Source organism: Neovison vison, chromosome 11, assembly GCF_020171115.1.
Source record: "Neovison vison isolate M4711 chromosome 11, ASM_NN_V1, whole genome shotgun sequence".
In the NCBI taxonomy this organism is placed as follows: domain Eukaryota; kingdom Metazoa; phylum Chordata; class Mammalia; order Carnivora; family Mustelidae; genus Neogale; species Neogale vison.
Window position 1 is genome coordinate 64,137,654 of NC_058101.1, and position 18,333 is coordinate 64,155,986.

The following is an 18,333-nucleotide window of genomic DNA, read 5'->3' on the forward strand; positions in this document are numbered from 1 at the left end:
GTCTCTCGGTCCCCACTGTCCTGCACTGGCCTGGACGAGCCAAGCCCTCTGTCTCCGCACTCACCTCCCCCTTCTCATCTTCCACCAGCTCCTACTTCCTCAGAGCCCATGGGACTCTGATCACGACTAAGGGCAACAGTCCCCCAGTTTATAGCTGTTACGGCAGGTTACTAAATGAATATAGACAGCGCAAAGAAGAGGGAGATACAACCCACAGGAAGGGAGAAATGTACCCAGTAAAGAGTCTACCTCCAGAATAAAAAACCCTTAATTTGACAACAAAAAGACAAACGAGTTCATTTTCACATCAGCAGAGGAAAACTCCAGGTGGCCAATAGACACTTGAAAAAATGCTCAACATCACTCACCATCAGGAAAATGCAAATCCAGACCACAATGAGACATCACCTCACACCGGCCAAAACAGCTAAAAATCAACAACACAGGAAACAACAGGTGTGGGCGAGGCTGCGGAGAAAGGGGAACACTCCTCCTCTGTTGGCAGGAATGCAAACTGGTACAGCCACTCTGGAGAACAGTATGGAGGGTCCTCAAAAGTTGGAAATAAGAACTAAAGTAGGATCCGGCAATCCTACTAGTGGGTATTTACCCAAAGAAAACAAAAACACTCTGAAATCTGGGGTGTCCTTCTTGGCCACTGGCGAATAATAACCATCATTCCTCAGATGTCCCCAGCCAGCAGATGATCAGAATCACATCAGCAGTTCTCAGACTGCCTGTATCAGAACCCCAGGGGTGCTGGGAAGCTCATGGAGGCCCAGATATTGCAGGTCCCAGTGATTCTCCCCCGCTGACGTTTGAAAGCTGCTGCCTGTGGCAATCCATGGTAGCTGGACAGATGCACGTACTCCTTTTGAGAGGGACTCCTGGGTGTCGGGCACTGTGCTACTCTATTTCTCAAGCAATTCCTTGGAGCAAATTGTTTCTTTCTCCCCTTTCACAGAGAAGAGAGTGCTTGAGAGAGGGGAGTGAAGCTGCCGAAGTTCCCATGGCCCAGCGAGGGAGAAGCAGAAGCAGAGTTTCCATGTAGGTCTCTGAATGCTAAGTGCCTTGCCCGTCATGGTCAGGAAGGGGACACTCCAGATAAGAAGCCGTTCCCCAGGGCCTACGTCTGGCGGCCCAGGGAGCTGTGAAGGGCCAGCTCTCGGTTCAAGAGCTGCTGCCCACCAGGAACATCAAGAGAATTTATTCTTCGTGCCGCTGCCTGGCTCCCCCCAGGCCACCAAACCAGAACTCTCAATGGGGCAGACTGACTTACTGTCCTACTATCCCCTCTCCAGATACCTAGGCACCCACAGTAGAGAGAACAGCTCTGGAGCAGCAGGTCTCAACCTGGACTGCATGAGAGAATCACCTGGAAACTGAGAATTCCCAATGCAGAGCCTCTGCTCAGTCCCACCGACTCAGGATTCCAATGTGCAGTCCAAGTCTTGGTGGTTTCTAAGTCAATTCCAGCATACAACCAAAGCAGAAAGTTCTGGATCAGGGCCCTGTGGGCTCCATTGTGATGCCATGTTGCTGGCAGGCCACTGAGTAACAAGATCAGAGTCCCCTGAGCTTGGGTCCACGGTGACCTGGCCACTGAGGACAGGAGTGGTGGCAGCTTAGGGCAGCGGTTCTCAACCTTAATGTGCCTGACAACAACTCTACAGGTGCCTCGAATTTCCCTGAACTGGCCCCTCCCCAGCAATGTGGGTCAAAGAGGCTGGGGTCCCTGAATGTGCATTTCCAATAGGTGCCCGGGTGAAAGAATGCTCAGTGCCAGGATCACCCTTGGGTAACCCCGGTTGAGTGTTCAAAAGCTAGTCTATTAGGCTTTGAGTCCTCCTCTAGCAGGCACTGAGTGGCCCTGTGACTCAGGTCTCACCTGCAAAATGGGCCATGGTGGTTCAAAACCATAGGTTGTTGTGAGGGAACAAAAGATGTGGAAAGCTAAAGTGATAAGAGAAAAGAATGTCTACTACATGCCTGGAATTTCCAGGTTCAATGCTGTTGCCACTTTCATCACCATCCCTGTGTCCACAGTCATCGCCACCATCACCAAGACCATCACTACCACGACCACCACCACCATCACCAGCATCACCATCACCATTGCCACAATCACCACCATCATCACCACCATCACCACCACCATCACCTTCACCATCACCACCACCATCACCTTCACCATCACCAGCATCACCATCACCTTCACCATCATCACCACCATTATCACCATCATTGCCACGATCACCACCATCACCGTTGCCACCATTGCCACCACCATCATCACCATCCTAACCACCACCATCACCACTACCACCATCACCATCATGACCATCACCATCACCATCATCATCACCATCACAATCAACACCACCATCACCACCACCATCACCACTACCATTGCCACCATCGTCACCACCAACATCACCACCATCACCAACACCATCTCCACCATCATCACTGTCACTATCACCATCACCACCACTACCACTACCTTCACCACTACCATCATATCATCATCACCATCACCACCAGCGCCATCACTAGATATTCACAAAACAGTTCCAGCAGCAAAGAATGCCTGTTTAGGTGCAAAGGCAGATGAGAAGCTGGGAGAGAGAAGGCCAGGGAGCCAGCTGTCACATAACTTGCTTCAGTTTGCTTCAGTATTTGTTCAGACCCTAATGCCAATGGCATAAGTACAAAATAGTGACCAGTGTGGGAAGATGGAAGAGGAATCTTCACATGTCCTGGATACCTGTGATTCAACCTCAAAAATCACCTAGGCCAAGCGTGCCCTGAAGGCATGACTATGCACCTCCCATCTCCAAACTCCACCATCCTCCCGAGGGCCTGGCACAGAATCAGGGGAGCCAAAAAAGCCACCTTTCCACTCCATTTATGCCTTCACTCCATGGGGAAAGTGCTGGATTTGAAACTGGTGAAGTGCATATTTTTGCAAAGCTATACAGACGTATAATAGCTAAGCATTATTGATATTTACATTAATAACATCTAACACAAAAGCAGAACTTCTCTCACTTCTCCACAGTTTCCCCAATGATACTTACCATTCTCCCAGAAGGCAGGCCACAGGGCACCATGTGGTAATTCCCAGCCCTGCTCACACCCTGGGATGTAAGCCTTGGAAACCACGGTCCTGTGCTCTAAAGTCTACAATCCTACCATCAGACCAGTGGGCCCCTCCAGCCTGAAATGGGTGGTGAGCCCAGGACAGCTACTCAGAGCAAGGGACCTTTTCTCAACACTGCCTGAGCATGCTGGCTGAGAATCTCACCACGCAATTCTCCATGCCCTCTCAACTTCCCACTTCCTCAAGCTGGCCATGACCCCATTGTTGGCATCTGTCAGATGAGCTGCAGATAACATTAATAGATCCCAGCTGCAGAAAACATTGCCTCCAGTGAGGAAGGAGTCAGGATCACAGAAGATAAAAAGAACCAGGCCAGGTTCACGTCTGAATCCTGAGCTGCTCCAGCCCTGGCCTGGGCCTCTTCCTATCACCACCAAGACCCCCAGAAAATCAGGCTGTACTGAGCCCTGGGGAGAAGAAAGAACCCAGCCCTGGCCCAGCCCTTGGGGAGCTCATGGCCACCCCATCAGCCCAACCCACATAGGGTATTAGTGTCAGGAAAGAATCAACCAGGGTATGGGAGCCCCAAGGAGAGAGTGTCCACATTCCCTAATGTGACATTCTGTCCCCAGACACCCAGGCCCTGGCACTCTCTTCCCCCAGGGCCAGGAGGAGCATTCAGAATGAGAAAGTTCCTCCTACCTGCAAGGCTCTGCGCTCAAGGCTTTCTCACTCAGGATGCCTTCTGTGCCCATTTGTTCCCTCCACTAACACTGACTGTGCATCTCCTGCACTCCCAGCTCAAGTACAGACCATGAAACAGTAACAGCTGGCCTTGTGTTACCCAAGACCTGGCAGGAGAGGCGGCTTGGATTTGGATGACTGCAAAGGATGAGGTCAGCATAGAGGGCCTGGGGGACTTCCTGGAGGAGATGACCCCCAAGCTGCATCTTCAAGGAGAAGTCGGAAGTTAGCTAACCAGATTAACAAAGGATAAAAATGATAAGACATCAAACCTTACTGGATGACCACGCATGTTTGTATGTGTTCTAGAGGGTTCCACGTACCACTGGCTTCCCCCAGAGGGGATGGAGAAAACGAGGGTCTCCTATTTTCCATATTCTCTTCTCTGTTTAAGTAATTACAACAACAAATACTGCCTCAGCCATTTTAGAAGGCAATAAAATTTTGAGAAAAACTTAAAAGAAGGTAGGAATGAAAATTTGAAGGAAAATTAATCCTAAAGCAAAGATTCTAAAAATCTAACGATTTCCCTATAGAGAGGGGAATACTTTTTGTCAAAAGCCTCTGTTACGATTTCAAAACTGGACCCCAAGGGGCTGCTCAGAACTGAACTCTGGGGCAAGCAGCTCTCCCTGCATCAAATGGACAGAGACAAGGATGGGGCGGGGAACACGGGGCCAATAGGTGGACCCCAAGATCCTCAAGTCACTTCCCCAGTCAGCAGCACTTTTTTCAAAAGCTTTATTTTTGCACAGTTGCAAAACTATAGAAAAAGTCCTAGAATAGTACAATGAACGCTTTACACCGTCATCTAGACTCAACTGATTTTTCACATTTTTCCATATCTGCTTTATCTACCGATAAAGAAGAACACGTTTCTATTTTTGTCAACAATTTGAAAGTAAACTACAGACGTCACAGCATCTCACCCTAAATGCTGTGGCTTTTATCTCTTTAGACCAAGGATGTTATGAAATCACAACACCATTAGCAAACCCAGGAAATTTTACCATTGATACATTTCATGTTCAAATGTAGCAAAATGATGATTTTTCTTGACCCAAGCCTCAGAGCACTTGTTACAAGAAACTATTTACAGGACGCAGCCATGTCTCTGTCAGAGACACCCTGGACCACCAGCAAACTTCTCTGAATTAATCAGGTAGAAAAGTAAAATATAATGATAAATCAGGAAATAAGCATCATCAGGTAAAGAAGCGTCTTTGACACGAGGGCAGAGCAGCTGGGAGGACTCTGGCCCAGAGAGAGAGGATTAGAGATCTTCATCTCATGCCAGCCCTGATCCTTGGCTCCTGGTCTAAGAACACACAAGCCACATGCCCTCAAGCCTGACTGAGGAGTTCCCTCTATCCTTGGGAGCCGGCAGTGAGGACCAATCAGGTCATGATGCAGAAAAGCAGGGGCACCTAGGCTCACATCCCTCAACCTACTGAGTCACTCTGGAGAAGCCACAAAGCTGCTGTGGGCCTCAGTTTCCCCTCCCTGAGGGCCTTTGTAGCAGTTACAGTGGGTGCCCGAGCCTATCCACAGGCTCACTTGAGAAAGGGCTCCTGGGAATGGGAATGTAAAGCCCTAGCCCCTTCTGGCCTAAACCCTTGTCTCCATTCTGACCCCTTGGCAATCCCAACTGGACCAGGACACCCATCTCCCTGCTGAGAACCAGTTTCTTCTGCCTCCCTCCACAATGTGCTCCCCACTGGCCACCCCTTCAACCCTTTCCCACCCCATGAGGTTCTTCCACTCACCCCCTCACCCATGGTCACCTTGAGCCACACAGAGTTCTCATTCAGGGCCCCTTAATCCTGGACCTGAATGGGGCCCTTCGTCATCTGTTCCCCACTTCCCCTTACCACCGATCCACTCCAGCTCTCCTCACCCATCCAACCAACCATCTGAGAGCAGCAACCGTAGCAGGCAGATGAATTCTCTAGGGGACCGCTGAGGTCACGGAGGTTCGGAGAGGTTGAAGAACTTGCCCAAGGTCACTCAGCTCAGGAGTAACAGAAGCAGGGCACAAGTGAGTAATCTCCCTTCCTTCTACATAAAAAGCAAAACATTTTATTCGTGCTGCCTCTGGACAAGGCTGGAAAGAGCATTGACAGTGGTTGGAAGGGCAGCGGGAATACAAGTGAGTGCCGTTTTCTTGTTCTTTTTGCAAGACGTTCATCACTTTCGTGCAGTTTTATGCTCACAGTGGGAAACTATTAATGACTAGAAATCAGCAGATATCAGTGATGAAGAATCCCACAAGCATTTCACATTGCAGATACACCACGTATTGATGATAAAAATAAAGCTGGTGGTCCGATTTCAGCTGAGGACTTAGCCAATGGGGCTGCCACCGGGTGGGATTTCCCACATGGCTCTGTCCAAACAGATGGACGCCACCCTACACTGCACCTGCCCACCCCCTGCCCTGTGCCAGCCAACCCTTGGCTGTCTCTGAACCTGGAAAAGACTTTGGGTTCAGGGCTCGGACTTCTTGTCTCCAGTTAAAGCAAGAGATGCTCCACAACAACTCCCTTTAGAGAGGTTAAAAGGATAAGCATGTATTTATTTACTTAATGCTCATTTTGAATCCCGCCAAGATCCCTGTCTTCTTCATCCTTGTAAGAGATAGTAATACTGACATCCACGGGGCCACAACTGACATTCCTAACAGTGGTGAGGTACCCTGCTCCACAAACAATAAACAGCATCCTTACCATTTCTTGAGAACCTATTAAGCGCCAGATACTTTCCCAAGCACTAAAGATACAGAGATAATCAAGGCAGTTCTGCCCTCAGGTGAATGGAGGTCTAGTGGAAGGAAGGAAGGAATATAAATCCCTAAAGAGCTTGAACTTGACCTTAAGCATACCAGGGAGCCATGGAGAGGTTTCTGCCAGGGGACACCTGTGCATTTCAGACCAGTTGCTCAGGGGGGACAGGGAAGAATTCCTAAAGCTTGAGTTAAGCTGCATTGTACATTTTGATCTATTTTTTTAATCTCTCCAAACATTCACCAAGTTCCTTATCACTCCTAGCTGCTGGGCTGTTTTACTGCAGGAACAAAGAGAAGCACTGTGCCTCGTCACCCTGACCCACTCAACGGGGCAGTGGGGCTGAGGAAATTAAGGGCTGCAAGAGAATACCGCCGCATTTACAAATGGGGAAACAGAGGTTCTCGGAGGTGGACTGATGGGCCTAAGCTTCCACTGAACATGCAAGACCAAGAATTTGAACACAGATCTGTCAGGTCCCAGGGTTTGCTTTGTGATATCCCCTACAGGCCCAATCTCTTAGCGGCATCCATAGCTCCGGGGCCCAAAGGAGTTAGAGCCTTTCAAAATGGTGGGCAAGGCACAGTCTTTGCTGTCATGAATGGAGACCCCCGCCTGGACACCCACTAGCACCCTGAAGCCACAAAGGGATCTTGGAAAGGGAGAGGGTGTCAGTAGTCAGACACCAGGCTCCCTAAAGGGAAAAATATTTAGCAAACAATGATATAGAGAAGTAGTGAGCTCCCGATTTGGAAGGGACGTGTTAAGAGGCCATCTGGAGCCACTTCCCCATTGTACAGATGGGATGGAAGCCCAGGGAAGGTGTCTAATCCAAATGCACACAGGACAGCAGCACTGGAACCCCGACTCTTCCTACCCTGGTGGTGTACTCAGCTTAGTGAAGGTTTATACGCCACAGCATCGCCTGCCCCAGGAAGCCCTCCATGATCGCCAAGATTCCTGCCCTGAAGGCCCGGGACTCCCCAGAAAGCCTGTCAGTCAGATCCAGTGTGAAGTCCTGGCTCCCTCCTTTACTGCCTGTAGGACCTACACCAAGTCACGTCACCTGAACCGAGGCTGTCCTGCCTCCTGAGGCTGTGGCACAGATTCAGTGAATTAAGGCAACCCCTTTCCCGGACTGAAACGCGGACTGACCCAGGACACCATAATGGCTGCATCACTCCAACATCAAGGCCACCACCCCTCCGGCGTCCTGGGAAGCACCTGACTCCGATCGTGCCTCCAGGCTTCTTGCACTGGAGGCCTGCCCTCTCCTCCCACCCCTACCAAGCCTCCCTATGCCAAGGCAAGTCGTCTAGGCCCTGGGCACCGAAGCCACACCCGCACAGCCTACATCCACTTCAGGGCACACCCACTTCCCCGGCAGTCACGCTGACCCCTCCCCTTCCGTTTTCTGACCCCGCCCCCTTCCAGGGATGCCGGCACTACAACCGAGGATCCCATAGATCCTCACCTTCAGAGCGCACCGTGGTGTTGAAAAGCAGGCCGGGTTACCAAGTTGGTACAGTGCGACCCTGGCAAAATATGAAATTTGCGCACAAATGTGCGGGAAGAAAAAAGGCCAGAGGGTGCTTCTCAAACATGTTTTGCTTTTTTCATGCAATGAAGTCTTGCAGCGCGGGGGTGGGCTCCACACGGAGCTACTGCTTCTGGGAGGACAGGCTGCCCTCTCTGAATGTGCCCGCAACGCCCTGCTGTGTGGGGGTGAGGCTGTGAGGCCCCACGGCTCCCCTACTCTGACCGCTACACGGCTCCACCACCCCCGCCACCTCCGAGGGCCTGGTTTCCTCCCAGCTCCTTCATGGTGCTTGAGAGGAAAATAAAGCACCCACGTGGGGCGGGAGGAGGCGGGGGTGGGGGGACTCGGAAGAGGCAACAGCTCAGAGGCCGACTGCCTGCACCAGGACAGGAAGCCCAGACCAGCCATGGCGCCCCCATCCTCTACAGCCTGCTCCTTGGCATCCCAGAGACCCTTCCAGGTGCCATCAACGGAACAATGTTGCAAAGCCACAAACCCACAGGAAACCAGGCCTCTCTCGCCCTCAGACACAGGCATCTCCTCTGCGGACAGTGACCCTGCCCCTTCTGCCAGGCAGAGAACAAAGGCAATGAAGGGGCCCAAGGGCAGCCCCAAGTCAGGCTCCTGCCCCCAGACCCAAAAGCAGCAGTCAAAGCAAGAGCTGCCATTTCTAAGATGCGGCTCTATGCTGGGCAATCTCACTCCACCCTCAAAACCTGTAAAACACCATGTCATCCCCCCTTGACAGATAAGGAACACCTTTGGAAGAGTGAAGTCACTTGTGTGATGTTCACAGGATGTCAGGGGCAGAGTCAGGACTCGAACCCAAGTCTGTCTGACTCTAAGGCCACTTCCCAGCTGCCCAAGGAACTGTGTCCATTTGTTTTCTATCCTCGGGACTTAGCGTTCCAGGCACACTCCTGGAAGGCACCCAGGCATGTTTTTAGGGAGGAACAGCCAGGGCACGGTGCCATCGCCCCCCCAGAACAAAGCATATTGAGAGCAAATTCAATACCGCTGTATTAGCCTCAACACTTCCATCAAGCTATGGTTTCAAAATATCCCAGTTCATGAAGAGCTTCCAATATCAACAAAAAACCCACCTGCTTCAATTTCCCACCAAACACTCCCACAAACACAATTTCTGATAAAATGTCTACTCACATTCAAAACGCACATTGCAAAATCCCCATCAAATAGAGGGTTGAGAGCCGTTATCAACATTCACAAGAACATGAGGAAACTTCTTGCAGAACATCCTGTGCCGGTGGAGTTTTTGTTAGTCCTTCGCTGTAAAATCTTACAGATGCTGAAAGGGAGGAAAAATCTGAGGTGGGGACAAGCCATGGGAACTAATACCTGAGCTGCAAGAGAAGCAAAGCATCCTGGATTGCCTGGGTTGTCCCCTCCCATCAGACACAATGCAATATAACTCAAACAACATGCACCAAGTAATACTAACCACAGTCCATACACATACCACCATTCCTGGGTGCTACAAACTGTTCCAAACTAGTAATAATTATCTATCACTCCACATTCCCAAGACATGGGTATTATTAGAGTCATCATTTTAGGGTCCCAGCCGGAAGAGGTAGGTAACTTGGCCAAGGGGACCCAGCTAGCAAATACGGAGGCGAGGGTGAGCAGGCAGTCTGGCTCCAGTGTCCATGTCCTTACCTGCTGTGCTATGTAACTCCCAGCAACAGGTGTTACAGGAGGACCTGAGCGTAGAGCCCCAAGCGTGGCCTGGACACTGCCTTGTCCAAAGGGAGGTCAAATAAGTACACTTCTTGAGCACCAAGCTAAGTCCCGGCTGTTGTGCACACCTGGGGGGAGAAGGGTGCCAGCCCCTGGGCAGCCACCAGGCATCACGCGCTTTACACACATAATCCCAGTGCTCACAAGGTCCTGGAGAGACACGTGTGATTCTCATCTTATGGAGACAAAATGTCAGCTTAAAGTGAGTAAAGGATTTGCTCAAGTCCCTACCTTTGCTCTTTCAACTGCTACTTGCTGGCTCTTGGCAAACTCTCTGGTCCTCTTTAATGATGTACAAAGTCCCCTGAAGAAGTCCCATAAAAGGCTCCAGGTGTCAGGTTGTTTCTGTCCCACCTCTGCTGAAATGAGTCACCAGGCTGACAAGTAATCACACAGCCAGGAACAGGCAGGGGCAGCCAGTGACTCTCAAGCAAACTTCGTTTGCGGTTTCCACATCCTTTCTACACCAGCCACTCAACGTGGTGTGCAATGCCTGGGGCACTCTTCGACAGACACCAACCAAGCACCTGCTGTGTGCACAAAGCTGGTGGGGCACACGGAGCCTATGTCCTCGCTCCTCTCAAGAAGGTGACTCTAGAAATGATGGGGGTGGGGTGGGGCTGGGTCAGGTAGTGAGAGACCAGATCCTCCAAGAGGAACATAATTACAGAGCTGGGTTGCTTGGCCTGAGATGTCCTTACTGCCAGGATACTCCCTGCCGGATTAGTACCAAATGAGCCAGGAAGGAAGATGGTCAACAATGACCTTATCAGGTGTAGACATTTGTTGGCCTCAGGCTGGGCACAGAAGCCTCAAATGTGACTCCCTCGTGGGTCCTGAGCTGCAGCTGGTGAGCAAGAAAGACAATGAAAGAGGACAGCCCCACAATGTGGTCAGGGCTGTGACAGAAAGATGTGCAGGGCCTGGCGGAGGTGGGGGGCAGAGAGGGGGCAGGAAAGCACCCAAGGAGATGAGCCTGAAGCCATCTGGAGAGGTAGCAGAAAGGCACTGCTAGGACTAGGGCACAGAAGCCCAGAGTCAGGAGGAAGAAAGGGGGTCTGGGAAGTTCAAGAAGGCACAGGGTTCATCAGGGAGGGGTCAGTGTCACTCACAGAATGTTTGTGCCCCCTCCCAAATTCCTATGTTGAAACCCAAATCCCTGGTGTGATGGTATTTGGAGATTAGGTCTTTGGGGGAGTGATTAGAGTGAGATGAGGTCATGAAGGTAGGGGCCTCCAGGTGGGGTCAGTGCCCTCATAAGACACAAGGGAGCTTGCTTTCTCCCTCTTCTGCACCCTCATGAACACACAGTAAGAAGGCAGGAAGAGAGCTCACATCAAAATTGATTGGCATCCTGACCTTGGACCTCCCAGCCTCCAGAACAATGAGAAATACACTTCCAGTGCCCCCGCTTCCTGTCTATGGTGTTTTGGGGGTGGCAGCCTGGGTAAGGACAGTCAGTAAAAGCAAGAGCATCAGGAGAGGCCACAGATTTGATGACAAGGATTGTGTGCTTCATCCCGGGCCCGGGGGAACCCGTTAAGCAGAGGAGAGACAAAGCCAGGAGTAATTTCAGGAAAAGGTCACCCTTTTTGGTATGACTGCTGTTTTCCCCAAACACCCAATAATTCAAGAACCATTATGCAGAAGGAATGGGCAGTCGGGACCTGCAGCCCTCCTGGGAGGACATGGGGTCTGTCCAGAGACTCAAGGTGAGGCAAGGGCTGGCCCTCATGGGCTTCCTCCCATGCAGCTCAGCTCTGTCAGTGATGGTCCTGGAGGCTCTGCCATCCCAAGTCCCAGGACTGTGCAACATGGGACACTTGGGAATTTGAGATCCTGCAATGAACCACACATGGTACTGAGGGGTAGGTGACAACATAGGCACAGGTGCCTATGAGAAGATGGTGGCCAGTGTCTAAAACAAAGCAGAACCATCAGCACATCAGGGGGCTGGGAGGTGACACTGAGGGCCTGGACTGCATACCCCATTCCATGGAGCCTTGGTGCTCCCTGAAGATGCTTGCAGGCCAGGGGTCTACAGCAACAAATGTTTGATTCTATCTTTTCATGTGTAGTCACTTTAAACTACAAAGACAGCATACAAGTTCAAATGAGCTACACACCAAATGTTAACCCTTTGCAGACCCCACTGCATGGACCTGAGCTGCCAGGTGAATACCCAGACTCTCCCATCACCCCCCAGTACAGAGCATTCTGAGATCGCAAGCCAAGTGACCAATCAAACCCTTACCAATTCCAAGTGTGGTATGTGAGGATTCTCAAAACACAGACTATTTCCACAACCACAACAAAATCCTGGAAGGCTGAGGATGTCATTGTTGTTAAGACCACAACTACCACCCTCAATTTTTCATTTCAGAAGTTATATCCATCAAAGTGACCTCACCATCCTCATGTACTGACCTTAGAGTAAGTGTTATAAGTTTAAGGTCAGAAAAAGACATGCAATAATAAACCATCATTTCCCTGTTTTGTGTATTTGAGTATATTATGGTAGAGCTGTTAAATTTAAAAAGATTTTTTTTTCATTTTACAACATGCAAACAAATCCAGAGAGAGGTAAGGCTATTGCATTGTTTAATGATTACCTATGATCATCATCCTTGCTCAGTGCACTTCAAGAGAGCAGAGAAAGTGCCCAGCACCCAGCAGACACTCCCACCCTGGGGAAGAAGGACCACTGCAAGGCATTATAGCAGCAGGTGGGCAGGACATGAATCTGAGCCTGGGACTCCTGGCTCAGGTTGGTGTTCACACTCTGCCACTTTCCCTCTTTCCTAGAAATGAGATTAGAGCCCACATCCATCACAAAGAGGGAGAGAGCACAGAAAAGCAAGGCCAGGACAGCTTTCTTCCACAGGAAACCATTAGAAGCCAAGCCCCTTCACCTTGAGCACCAGCTTGAAATGCATGCACACTGTACAGAGAGCTGCCTTCTAGGAACTGCCCTTAGGAAGCAAGGGTTTCCACATTCAGCTACAGATTCAGTGGGATGGCAGGGGTGATTTCTGCCTACTGGAGGGAACCAGCCAGTTGTCAACCATCTCAGTGACGACCCAATAGATAGACTGTTTAAGTACAGAATAAGTAGGGGACCAGCCCTGCCTGCCCTGGTTCTCAGACTGCAGGGAGTATCAGGACTTTCCAGAGAATTTGTTAAAAGCCGGGCTACCAGGGCCCAACCCAGTGTTTCTGATCCAGTAGCTTAGGCTGGATCCTAAGAAGGTGCATTTCCAAAACGCCCCCAAGGAGTGCTGATGTTGCTGATCCAGGACCCCACTTGAAGAACCATTGCTCTGATCAGTTGCTCTCCTCATTGTGGCTCACTGAGGCAGATGTTCATGGAAGGTAGGAAGGGCAGGATGCAAACTTAGGAGATGGGATGGGGGTCAGGAGGGCAAAGGAACGGGCATTCCAGGAAGTGGGGCAGCATGAGCAAATGCAAGGAAGCTGGAAACAGTGGGAGGGGAAGTCAGTAGCTCAGTTTGGCCAGGAAGTAAAGGTGAGAGTGGGAGTGATGGAGGGTGAAATGGGAAGGACAAGTGGAGGTCTTGGATGTTGGGCTGACAAAAGGGAGTTGAATATCAGCTACAGGCCAGGCAGGGTTTGCTGGTATTGCCTACTAATGTCATTGCCTTGTGGTCAGAAGGCATACTTTGGATTATTTCTGTCCTTTTTAATGTATTGAGGTTGTCTCATGGCTGAGCATATGGTCTGCCCTAGAGAACAATCCACATACACTGGAGAATACATATTCTGATGTTGTTGGTAAGTCTAGTTGGTTTACAGGGTTGCCCAAGTTTTCTATTTCCTTGTTGATCTTCTATCTAGTTGTTCTATCTGTTATTGAAAGTGGAGTACATAAGTATCCAACTATGTATTATTAAATTATCTATCTCTCCGTTCATTTTGGTCAGTTTTTGTTTCATGGATTTTGATGCTCTGTTGTTAGGTGCATATGTGTTCATGATTGTTTATATCTTCCTGATGGATTGACCCATTTATCATTATAAAATGTCTCTCTTTATCTCTATTTTTTTAAGTCTATCTTAATATAATACCAGTATAGCCACTCCAGTCTTCTTGTGACTTTGCTCTTTGCATGATGTATCTTTTTCCATCCTTTTACTTTCAAACTATTTTACCTTTGAATCCAAAGAAATCCCAAATTCATAACTTGTCAACATCTGAGGTTGGGGAACCTGGCACCCCACTCCCATCTTCTGGCAGGAGCACCCCAAGTTTCCAATATCCTACCCAGCAATAGGACTCACTTGTGTCTCTTGTAGACAGCATATAGTTATACCATTTTTAATATGTTCTGATAATCTTTGCCTTTTGACTGGATTGTTTAACCCATTCACATTTAACATTACTATTTGTATAGCTGAATTCATGTCTGCCATTTTACTGATTGTCTTCTACATGCCTCATGTCTTTTTGGTTCCTCTGCTCCTCCTTTACCACACTCTTTTGGATTAAGTGAATCAGACACTGGGTTTGGCATAAAAAGTAGAGCAAGAACTTCAAAAGACTAATTATTTTTAATCCACGTCGCAAAATTACCACTCTTACTATTTTCAGTTTCTTTAATGGCTTCTTTTCTTTTCTTTTCTCTTTCCTTTCCTTCCTTTCCTTTTCCTTCCTTCCTTCCTTCCTTCCTTCTTTAAGAGAGTGCTTGAAAGCAGGAGGGGGAGAAACAGAGGGAGAGGGAGAGAGAGAATCTTAAATAGACTCCATGCCCAGCATGGAGCCCAATGCAGAGCTCAAACTCATGACCCTGAAATCATGATTGGAGCCGAAAACAAGAGCTGAACACTTAACTGACTGAGCCAACCAGGTGCCCCTGGCTGGTTTTCAAATCAACCATGATTTTTTTCTCTCTGGTTCCAGCAAATGGGAGCACATCAATAATTTGTCCGATAGTTGTGGGACACCATCTAAAGAAATGTCTACTACCAGCTTTCTGAGTTGGAGGATTTGAAGCTACAAATTGAACTGCCCATCAGGAGGAATGGAGCCACTTGCAATGATCTGGGAATCGCTTCATGATACGGAGTAACTCTAAGTGTGGTGACGGATCAGTGCTTCAAACTAAAGTGGGAAGGGGTGGTTGGAATCACAACAAAGTCCATGGCATGGGTATTTTCAAATGCCATAGTATTGCTCTTGCAGACCTGGCACAGATGCTAATGAGTCTCTGCTGAACAGATGTCCCTTGTGTACCTGTCCCAATGGATAGCCGAGACCCCATCCCAAACTGATCAGCCCACATTCCTGCCTGAGTGACTTATATCCCCAACCTCCTAGTCACTTGACCTCTTAGTTTCTCTACTAAGCTCTCAGGTTCATCAACAAACATGAAGGGAAGCTACAACTCAGGTGCTTGTGAACTGTGAAATCCCAAATTCATAATTTGTCAACATCTGAGGTTGGAGGCTCCTGGCACCCCACATCTTCTAGCACCCCCAATTTCCAATATCCTACCCAGCAATAGGACTCACTTGTGTCTCTGGTCCAAAGTAGCTTGCATTTGGTTTAGTCACCCCTGTAGAAGACTCAAGGGATCTACAGTGCCCAGGCTGTCATCAACGGGACTCATCCTGGGTGACTCCAGGGAAAGATAAATGTCAATAAAGAACCCACTTGCCTGAAGGTTTAAACAGATTAGGCACAATCCGTAGGCATCCAAGCCCTTGTTCACAATAAGGTATCTGGCTGGCAAAAAGAATCTCTAGACCTCAGCCTGAAAGGACCCCAGACTTGCTTCAGGAACCCAATTACTGCCCGGCTCAATGAGCTCATTCACGCCGCTGCCCCGGCCCTGGAAGCTGTTCCACCAGCTTCCCAAGAGAAGTCATGTCTTCCAAAGTGCCGCTTTGGGAGAAAGGGTAAAAGCAGGACAATTTAACAAGACCTATGACCTTCAGTAAACAGGAGATGTTTGGACTCTGAAGAACAGCCTGCTAGTCTATCTGTTGTCCTGGACTGAAGGTGAGATGGTGATCTGGGGGAAGGAGACTTTATGAAGAAGATAAGAAGTTCCACCATGTCCTCTCTGGGCTAACACGGCCACTGGGGTGTTTCTGTGTATGGGGTATCTAAGGCTCGCAGGGTAGTCACAAGGGGTAGCTGCTGCAGAGAGTAGAGTGAGGCTAGTTAAGGACAGAACAGACTCAACACAAACAATGGAGACAACCCAGCCACCTCCCAGCTGGGGCCCCGCCCAGCACTGCCATTATCAGGGTTATCGGGATCTGTGGGACTAAAGGCCCGAAATCTATTGACCATCTACTGTGCAGCCCACCCTGCGCCAGGCTCTGGGAAGCCTCCTGGGAATCAGAGGGCATCTCAAGCCTCCCAGAACCTTCTGGAGACTTCTTCCTAGTGGAAAAGTCAGAAAAGGCACTGACAGCTGCAATACTGCATCCAGGGCAGTGGCAGAGGGATGCTTAGGGCAGCAGAAGCCCTGGCGACATGCCCAACCTGTTCTGGGGAAGGCGGGGGGATGGTGGGGGGGGGTGGGCAACAGGGAAGGTTTTCTGGAAGAAAGAAGGCTAATGGTGGATCCTAAGTGGAAGAGGTTCACTGCGTGGATGAGGACAGGAAAAGCGAATCGGCAATTCCATCCGAGGGAACAGCATGTGCAGAAGCCTGGCTCCGTTGGGAGCAGTGGGCAGATGGTGCAACTGGACACATGCTCCACAGAAGGTGTGGGAAGAGAGGGAGGCAGGAGCAGGCCACACCATGCTAGCAAAGTTAGGATGAGCAGAAGCAGCCCCTTTGGTCCATTCTTCTGCTTCCAGGCTATTCCTGTCTTAATCCAGCCCCGGTGACTTCATCCACTCAATCCGAACTTGCAGAGTAATGAAACAGTTCTCTCCTGGAGGCCCAGGAAGAACAGAGGAACTGACATCCCAGCTGGGCTATGGAGCAAGCAGGATGTTACAGTTGAGAGGTGGGGAGCCCTTTCAGGCAGAGGGAGCTGGAAAAGGAGGATCTGGAAGAAAGAGCAGTGCTCAGCAGCTAGGTATGGTCGACTGAGATAAATAATGGCAATGGAGTTGGGAGCAGACGATCGGGGCTTTGCAAGCCCAGCTAAGGTCTGCACACTTCTCATATGTAATAAGCAACTGTCCGAGAGGCCGGAGCAGGCCCACCACTGCCATTTCTACCTGCGCAACCTCAGGTAATTCCCTCATTCTGCAATACTGAGGTGGTGTGGGCCCAATGGGGTGGGGGGGGGGGGGAAGAAAGATGCTCCCGCCCCCATAACCTATCCTGGGGCTCCTTTTGCTTCTTTGTGAGCACACCGCACTCTCAACCTCCCACCCTAGCAGGCAGGACCATGCCGGGCATCCGCAGGCAGGTGTGCGTGTGGAAAATAAGGAGGACAATGCGAGATGGCCCCTGCAAAACTGAAACAAAGCCCTCCCCCGGCATCTATGTGAAGCACAAGCACCTTATGATGGGCCTGGGCAGCGGGGGTCACCCCGACAGAAGAACTCCAGAGCTCCCAGGGGTGAAGTGACTTGTCCCCTTAGTAGTTCCTGGCTGGATCAGGGATGAAACGCAGGTTCCCTCCCAGGCCTGGTAGGAAGTAGTGGAGATGGGGTACAGGACATAAGAAATGTGTGCAAAAAGATGACGGTTGTGCCACACTTTGAGGCAACTGCCCTCAGCTAATCGGAGCTCGAGGTCTTGCCCTCGACCAATCAGAGCTGGCCATCATCTACTCTTGTCCAATCAGAGCTGGCTGATCAGTTGGCTCTCAACCAATCAGAGCTGACCTTGGGAAAGCTGCTGGGATGGGTTTCCAGCATTCAGTTGCCATGGGAAATGCACGTGAGTTTGCAAATTCTTCAGAGAACAGCAGCAAAATCCTGATGTTATCACATGCAGGGATTGAAAAGGCTAGAGCCATCAGGTGGAGGCTTGCCTTAGTAGAGTGGCCGCTGCTTTTGCTCCATCCCAGAGTGGTCATCTCTGCTGCTAGGCACCGGGCCAGACCGAGAACCCATCACTGCGAGCTCCCAGCTAGAGTTCCCATACAGCTCTCTTGGCAGGTGTGATGTCCACAGCGCCTCCTTCCTTAGATTCTTCAGAGAGCAATCACAGCCTTAGGGACTGACTGGGTTTGTGTTTTCTTTAGATGGTGTGGGTCTCTCCTTCCTCAGAATGAAAGCTGATGTGGGCAGGGATCTTGCCCTACCTGCTCTTCATGGGGCCCTCATTCCTTCCAGGGACACACAAGAAGCCCTCAAATAGGTAGTGCCATTGGCTGTCTTCAGTCGGGCTTCTTGTTTCAGAGGAGGAAACTGAAGCACAACAAAGTTGAATTAACTTGCCCAGGGCCGTCTACTTCACAGAAGGCACAG

General features: G+C 50.0%; 1 protein-coding gene across 4 annotated transcripts in view; it reads right to left on the reverse strand.

The window, feature by feature from the left end:
- Nucleotides 1–18,333, reverse strand: part of JAKMIP1 (janus kinase and microtubule interacting protein 1) — a 128,228-nt gene that overhangs the window by 101,654 nt on the left and 8,241 nt on the right. For 2 of the 4 annotated variants that reach the window (XM_044226235.1, XM_044226237.1), the window contains exon 1: nt 9,335–9,384. The exons of 1 other annotated variant lie outside the window; for it this stretch is intronic. The gene's annotated coding sequence lies outside the window, so the exon portion shown is untranslated. Of the gene's footprint in view, nt 1–9,334; nt 9,385–18,333 lie in introns of those variants that run through there. One more of the 4 variants, XM_044226238.1, reaches the window with a different exon arrangement.